Genomic DNA, 9072 nt, shown 5'->3' on the forward strand with positions numbered 1-9072 from the left:
AGTGTTACTCGTTTCTTAGGCAATTTATATTTGTCGAGAATTTTCGTGGTGTCATTGAAAAAAACTTAACCTAATTGCCACCAAAATCAACATGTTTGAGAAGAACTTTTACAAAATAATTATTGATTTTATGTGTTCAGGAATCAAAATCTCCCATTAACGACACATGTTTATTCAGTGCACACAAGATAGTAATTTAGGATCCGGCGTATCCATTTCATCTTTAGTATAAAACATTGAATCCGATGGAGGAACATAGAAGGCTCCAAAATAAATGTCATCATCAGTTTTAGAACAAGTTTTATCAATTTTAAACCAAAGTATGAATGAATGATAGTTACAGAAGGAGAGATATAATTCTTTCAACAACACCACAGTTAGTCATTAAATTGTATGAGACAAGGTACTTGATCTCCAATCCATATTATCTTGTTCTATATTGTATGAGACAAGGTACTTGATCTCCAATCCATATTATCTTGTTCTATATTGTATGAGATGAGGTATGTGATCTCCAATCCATATTATCTCCTTCTGTATTGTATGAGACAAAGTACTTTATCTCCAATCCATATTATCTTGTTCTATATTGTATGAGATGAGGTACTTGATCTCCAATCCATATTATCTTGTTCTATATTGTATGAGATGAGGTATGTGATCTCCAATCCATATTATCTTGTTCTATATTGTATGAGACAAGGTACTTGATCTCCAATCCATATTATCTTGTTCTATAATGTTAGAGATGAGGTATGTGATCTCCAATCCATATTATCTTGTTCTATATTGTATGAGACAAGGTACTTGATCTCCAATCCATATTATCTTGTTCTATATTGTATGAGATGAGGTATGTGATCTCCAATCCATATTATTAAGTCCAGCATCCAATGCAGTGACAATAAAATTTGTTTTACACTTATCATATAACTTATGAACATGTCAACTAAAACATAGGAAAACGTTTTTATTTTGTTACCAAATTTTATTTTTCAAGAATATCAGGTGGGATTTTAATAGTAATCAGTTAAAAAGAAGAAACCAATTTATCTTGGATTCCTGGAAATTCATCTTTTTGGAAATAAACAGTTCTTAAGAAAGAGCATTTTTGATCTGCCTACTCAAATATGAGGTGGCTGATTATTGTGTATTTTACTGTTTTATAAAAAACCTAATTGACCACAAAACATGCCCTTGATTATTGTGTATTTTACTGTTGTATAAAAAACCTAATTGACCACAAAACATGCCCTTGATTATTGTGTATTTTACTGTTGTATAAAAAACCTAATTGACCACAAAACATGCCCTTGAGTTTAATTTACACTGATTGACCAGAAACAAAATTGCAAAGATATTCTTTGTTTTGCTGGGGTGGGTGGGTGTAGCATACATAATATTTAGGTAGGGAGTTAGAATGAACAACTATTAATTGATAAACCAATGATTAACAATAAATTCTGCTTAATACTTTATTTGAAAGATATATTTTTGTACACAAAAATGAATGTGTCAGCCCCACACAGCCACCCATATGTTTTGTTGAAAGATAAACCAGTGAAAATACCAAGATTTATAACTAGAGACATTTGGGTTTGCAACAAGCTAGGCTAAATATTTTTCAAGATCACTTCTATTAAAATGTTTGTATTTTATTTACTGTAAAATTTGTCATTAATTAAAGTCAGTGCTTGATGTAAAGATAAGTCAGTCAAATATTAGCTGACCCTACTATTTGGTGCTCATTATCAAACTGGTCATCTACCAGATTTATATAAGAAAGCATGTACATTTTGATCAAACTCAATTTCATAACTAGAACCAGTGATGATGATCAGATGCTTCATCGTTTCCTTGATGTGAATACATTAAGATGATTACCTCCATTTTAAAGATCCCCTATGTATAAGCCTACATTTCATATTTCATGAACATATTTTCATAAATAAAGTCTCTAGGGTGGTAACAGGATCCTGTTAGTACTGCATAATGTGCATGGACTTTTTCCTTTATAAGTACTTTTGCAAAATCTTCCTAATACAAGTGTTCTTACCAACTTTTGGTGTGGAATCTTTAGAACAAATAGCATTGGAAATGCAAGTTGTTATGATGAACTTGAAAGTTTCTGGTGAGCTTAAAAATGGGGTAGAAGTTAACCAAACCAAATCAGTTTTGTTGGCTTCTTGTGGAATTTTTATGCCAGCTGGAAAAATATAGTGAACAAGGCATGAAATCAGGATTTTTTATATTATCTCTAACCCACAGAATTACAATAATCAAATATTTTCTAATATTGTCTAAATGCCACTGATCCTGTGAAACCCACAGAATCACCATAATCAAATATTTACTGCTACTGTCTAAATGTCACTGATCCTGTGAAACCCACAGAATCACCATAATCAAATATTTACCGATACTGTCTAAATATCACTGATCCTGTGAAACCCACAGAATCACCATAATCAAATATTTACTGATACTGTCTAAATGTCACTGATCCTGTGAAACCCACATAATCACCATAATCAAATATTTACTGCTACTGTCTAAATGTCACTGATCCTGTGAAACCCACAGAATCACCATAATCAAATATTCACTTCAGCCAATGTGGGTATGTGAGAAAGCTTGTCAGTAGCTTCTCATGGGTCAGTGGTTCTTTTCAGGGTTTTCCTGGGTTCTTCCTCCACCATTAATACTGGCTGCCATGTATAGCCTATCATGTGCTGAAAAATGGTGTTAAACCCCACAACAACAACACATATTTACTGCTACTGTCTAAATGTCACTGATCCTGTGAAACCCACAGAATCACCATAATCAAATAATATTTACTGATACTGTCTAAATATCACTGATCCTGTGAAACCCACAGAATCACCATAATCAAATAATATTTACTGATTCTGTCTAAATATCACTGATCCTGTGAAACCCACAGATTCAACATAATCAAATAATATTTACTGATACTGTCTAAATATCACTGATCCTGTGAAACCCACACATTCAACATAATCAAATATTTACTGTCTAAATGTCACTGATCCTGTGAAACCCACAGAATCACCATAATCAAATATTTACTGATACTGTCTAAATATCACTGATTCTGTGAAACCAACAGATTCACTATCCATAATCAAATATTTACTGATACTGTCTAAATATCACTGATCCTGTGAAACCCACAGAATCACCATAATCAAATATTTACTGATACTGTCTAAATATCACTGATCCTGTGAAACCCACAGAATCACCATAATCAAATATTTACTGCTACTGTCTAAATGTCACTGATCCTCTGAAACCCACAGATTCACCATAATCAAATATTTACTGATACTGTCTAAATATCACTGATCCTGTGAAACCCACAGAATCACCATAATCAAATATTTACTGATACTGTCTAAATGTCACTGATTCTGTGAAACCCACAGAATCACCATAATCAAATATTTACTGATACTGTCTAAATGTCACTGATCATGTGAAACCCACAGAATCACCATAATCAAATATTTACTGATACTGTCTAAATATCACTGATTCTGTGAAACCAACAGATTCACCATAAATATTTACTGATACTGTCTAAATATCACTGATCCTGTGAAACCCACAGAATCACCATAATCAAATATTTACTGATACTGTCTAAATATCACTGATCCTGTGAAACCAACAGATTCACCATAATCAAATATTTACTGATACTGTCTAAATGTCACCGATTCTGTGAAACCCACAGAATCACCATAATCAAATATTTACTTTGGCCAATGTGGGTATGTGAAAAAGCTTGTCAGTAGCTTCTCGTGGGTCAGTGGTTCTTTCCGGGGTTTTTCTGGGTTCTTCCTCCGCAATTAATACTGGCCGCCATGTATAGCCTATCGTGTGCTGAAAAATGGTGTTAAACCCCACAACAGCAAATATTTACTGAGACTGTCTAAATATCACTGATCCTGTGAAACCCACAGAATCACCATAATCAAATATTTACTGATACTGCCTAAACGTCACTGATCCTGTGAAACCCACAGATTCACCACAATCAAATAATATTTACTGATACTGTCTAAATATCACTGATCCTGTGAAACCCACAGATTCACCATAATCAAATATTTACTGATACCGTCTAAATGTCACTGATCCTGTGAAACCCACAGAATCACTAAATCAAATAATATTTACTGATACTGTCTAAATATCGCTGATCTTGTAAAACCCACAGATTCACAATAATCAAATATTTACTGATACTGTCTAAATATCACTGATCCTGTAAAACCCACAGAATCACCATAATCAAATATTTACTTCGGCCAATGTGGGTATGTGAGAAAGCTTGTCAGTAGCTTCTCGTGGGTCGGTGGTTCTTTCCTGGGTTTTCCTGGGTTCTTCCTCCACCATTAATACTGGCTGCCATGTATAGCCTATCATGTGCTGAAAAATGGTGTTAAACCCCACAACAACAACACATATTTACTGCTACTGTCTAAATGTCACTGATCCTGTGAAACCCACAGAATCACCATAATCAAATAATATTTACTGATACTGTCTAAATATCACTGATCCTGTGAAACCCACAGAATCACCATAATCAAATAATATTTACTGATTCTGTCTAAATATCACTGATCCTGTGAAACCCACAGATTCAACATAATCAAATAATATTTACTGATACTGTCTAAATATCACTGATCCTGTGAAACCCACACATTCAACATAATCAAATATTTACTGTCTAAATGTCACTGATCCTGTGAAACCCACAGAATCACCATAATCAAATATTTACTGATACTGTCTAAATATCACTGATTCTGTGAAACCAACAGATTCACTATCCATAATCAAATATTTACTGATACTGTCTAAATATCACTGATCCTGTGAAACCCACAGAATCACCATAATCAAATATTTACTGATACTGTCTAAATATCACTGATCCTGTGAAACCCACAGAATCACCATAATCAAATATTTACTGCTACTGTCTAAATGTCACTGATCCTCTGAAACCCACAGATTCACCATAATCAAATATTTACTGATACTGTCTAAATATCACTGATCCTGTGAAACCCACAGAATCACCATAATCAAATATTTACTGATACTGTCTAAATGTCACTGATTCTGTGAAACCCACAGAATCACCATAATCAAATATTTACTGATACTGTCTAAATGTCACTGATCATGTGAAACCCACAGAATCACCATAATCAAATATTTACTGATACTGTCTAAATATCACTGATTCTGTGAAACCAACAGATTCACCATAAATATTTACTGATACTGTCTAAATATCACTGATCCTGTGAAACCCACAGAATCACCATAATCAAATATTTACTGATACTGTCTAAATATCACTGATCCTGTGAAACCAACAGATTCACCATAATCAAATATTTACTGATACTGTCTAAATGTCACCGATTCTGTGAAACCCACAGAATCACCATAATCAAATATTTACTTTGGCCAATGTGGGTATGTGAAAAAGCTTGTCAGTAGCTTCTCGTGGGTCAGTGGTTCTTTCCGGGGTTTTTCTGGGTTCTTCCTCCGCAATTAATACTGGCCGCCATGTATAGCCTATCGTGTGCTGAAAAATGGTGTTAAACCCCACAACAGCAAATATTTACTGAGACTGTCTAAATATCACTGATCCTGTGAAACCCACAGAATCACCATAATCAAATATTTACTGATACTGCCTAAACGTCACTGATCCTGTGAAACCCACAGATTCACCACAATCAAATAATATTTACTGATACTGTCTAAATATCACTGATCCTGTGAAACCCACAGATTCACCATAATCAAATATTTACTGATACCGTCTAAATGTCACTGATCCTGTGAAACCCACAGAATCACTAAATCAAATAATATTTACTGATACTGTCTAAATATCGCTGATCTTGTAAAACCCACAGATTCACAATAATCAAATATTTACTGATACTGTCTAAATATCACTGATCCTGTAAAACCCACAGAATCACCATAATCAAATATTTACTTCGGCCAATGTGGGTATGTGAGAAAGCTTGTCAGTAGCTTCTCGTGGGTCGGTGGTTCTTTCCTGGGTTTTCCTGGGTTCTTCCTCCACCATTAATACTGGCCGCCATGTATAGCCTATCGTGTGCTGAAAAATGGTGTTAAACCCCACAACAACAACAAATATTTACTGCTACTGTCTATATGTCACTGATCCTGTGAAACCCACAGAATCACCATAATCAAATGTTTACTGATTCTGTCTAAATATCACTGATCCTGTGAAACCAACAGAATCACAATAATCAAATATTTACTGAGACTGTCTAAATATCCCTGATCCTGTGAAAGCAACAGAATCACAATAATCAAATATTTACTGATACTGTCTAAATATCACTGATCCTGTGAAACCAACAGAATCACAATAATCAAATATTTACTGAGACTGTCTAAATATCACTGATCCTGTGAAACCAATAGAATCACCATAATAAAATATTTACTGCTACTGTCTAAATGTCACTGATCCTCTAAAACCCACAGAATCACCATAATCAAATATTTTCTGATACTGCCTAAATATCACTGATTCTGTGAAACCAACAGACTCACCATAATCAAATGTTTACTGAGACTGTCTAAATGTCACTGATCCTCTGAAACCCACAGAATCACCATAATCAATTATTTACTGATACTGTCTAAATGTCACTGATCCTGTGAAACCAACAGATTCACCATAATCAAATATTTACTGATACTGTCTAAATATCACTGATCCTGTGAAACCAACAGAATCACCATAATCAAATATTTACTGATACTGTCTAAATGTCACTGATCATGTGAAACCCACATAATCACCATAATCAAATATTTACTGTCTAAATGTCACTGATTCTGTGAAACCCACAGAATCACCATAATCAAATATTTACTGATGTTGCCTAAATAGCATTGATCTGGTGAAACCCACAGAATCACCATAATCAAATATTTACTGTTTAAATACCACTCATCATCATCATCATCATCATCATTGGCGACTCGGTCTCGAAAGACCATGCGAATAGCGCCCTTGGGGTGTTGCCTGTCTCTGTTGGCAACGTCTGCTGTGGCTGTGCAGGCCTATACGTGAGTGACAGTCCCTACTGCAGTTGGTGCAGACATACTGGGAAGTCTGCATTACTGTGGTTGCTGTTGCGTTCTTCTTTCTCTTACGTTTCTCTGCCACCAACTGGCCTCTCCTCGCATCAGCGACTGATATGCCATTGTTTACCATCAGTCTCCAGGTGCCTCGGTCCTCAGCCAGCTCTTCCCAGCCATCGGGTGAAATGTTGCATGCCTTCATGTCCCTCTTGCACACATCTTTGAAACGGAGTGAGGGGCGTCCGACTCTTCTCATGCCAGTGGCCAGCTGTCCATATAAGATGTCCTTTGGCAGCCTTCCATCCTCCATGCGTCGGACGTGACCCAGCCATCGAAGGCGGCGTTTAATTAGCAGGGAGTACATGCTGGGGGTACTTGCACGCTGCAGGATCTCGCTGTGTGGAACACGGTCTTGCCAGCTGATTTTCAGGATGCGTTTTAGGCACCGTATATGGAAGGAGTTGAGCCGGAGTTCTTGCCTCATGTAGGTACTCCACGTCTCACTTCCATATAGAAGGGTGCTGAGAACGCAGGCCTGGTAGACTCGGACCTTGGTGTGCTCTGTCAGCGCGTTGTTTTCCCAAACCCTCTTTGTTAATCAAGCCATGATGGTGTTTGCCTTTCCAAGCCTTCTGTCCAGCTCCATATCAATCGAGAGAGTGTTGCTGATGGTTGACCCTAGGTAGGTAAAGTTGTTGACTGCTTCCAGGGTGACACCGTTGATTTTGATTGAAGGGGCAATGGTGGTATCTTGCACGCTGACATTTGTTTTTTCCAAGCTGATTGTGAGACCAAAGTGCGTGCAGGCAACAGCAAAACGGTCTCCAAGTCTCTGAAGGGCTTCCTCGGTGTGGGCCACAAGAGCTGCGTCATCTGCAAAAAGCATCTCCCTGATGAGCACAGCTCTCACTTTGGTCTTTGAGCTCAGTCGTGCCAGGTTGAACAGGCTCCCATCAGACCTGGTGTGTAGATATATGCCATCCGTGGACGTGTCGAAGGCATAGGACAGGAGCAGGGAGAAGAAGATCCCAAAAAGTGTTGGTGCCAGCACGCAGCCCTGCTTCACACCACTGTTAATTGGGAAGGAAGTTGAGGATGATCCATCATACAGGACTGTTCCCTTCATATCTGCATGGAAAGAGATTATCATGCTGAGGAGTTTTGGGGGGCAACCGATCTTACTCAGAAGTTCAAAAAGGCCCTTCCTGCTGACCAAGCCAAAGGCCTTGGTGAAGTTGATGAACATCGTGTAGAGTGGTTGACCTTGCTCTCTGCTCTTCTCTTGGAGTTGTCGTAGGGAGAAGATCATGTCTGTCGTCGACCTACCTGCTCTGAAGCCGCACTGTGATTCCGGGTACACATGGTCTGCCAGCAACTGCAGCCTGTTGAGTATGATGCGGGCGTACACTTTACCAACAATACTCAAGAGCGAGATCCCTCTGTAATTATTACAGTCACTGCGGTCGCCCTTGTTTTTGTAAAGGGTCACAATTGTGGCATCACGCATGTCTTGGGGGACTACTCCTTCCTCCCAGCAGCGGCAAAGTAGCTCGTGCAGTGGTTTAATCAATGCTGGTTTTCCACGTTTGATAGCTTCGGGTGGGATGCTGTCACTACCTGGTGCTTTGTCGTTTGGAAGGCAGTCGATTGCTTTGCTGAGCTCCTCTAAGGTTGGCACTTTGTCAAGCTCTTCCATGGTGGGCAGATTCTTTATGCTGCTGAGGGCTGCATCAGTGACTGACGTTTCTCGGGAGTATAGTTCTGAGTAGTGCTCCACCCATCTGGCCATCTGTTGCCCATGGTCTGTGATCTTCTCTCCCGTCAGGGATTTCAGGGAAGCGACCCCTTTCACTGTAGGGCCTAGAGCCTTCTTGATGA

The sequence above is a fragment of the Sinohyriopsis cumingii genome, chromosome 1 (assembly GCF_028554795.1).
Source record: "Sinohyriopsis cumingii isolate HCF-2022 chromosome 1, ASM2855479v2, whole genome shotgun sequence".
NCBI classification, from domain to species: Eukaryota; Metazoa; Mollusca; class Bivalvia; order Unionida; family Unionidae; genus Sinohyriopsis; species Sinohyriopsis cumingii.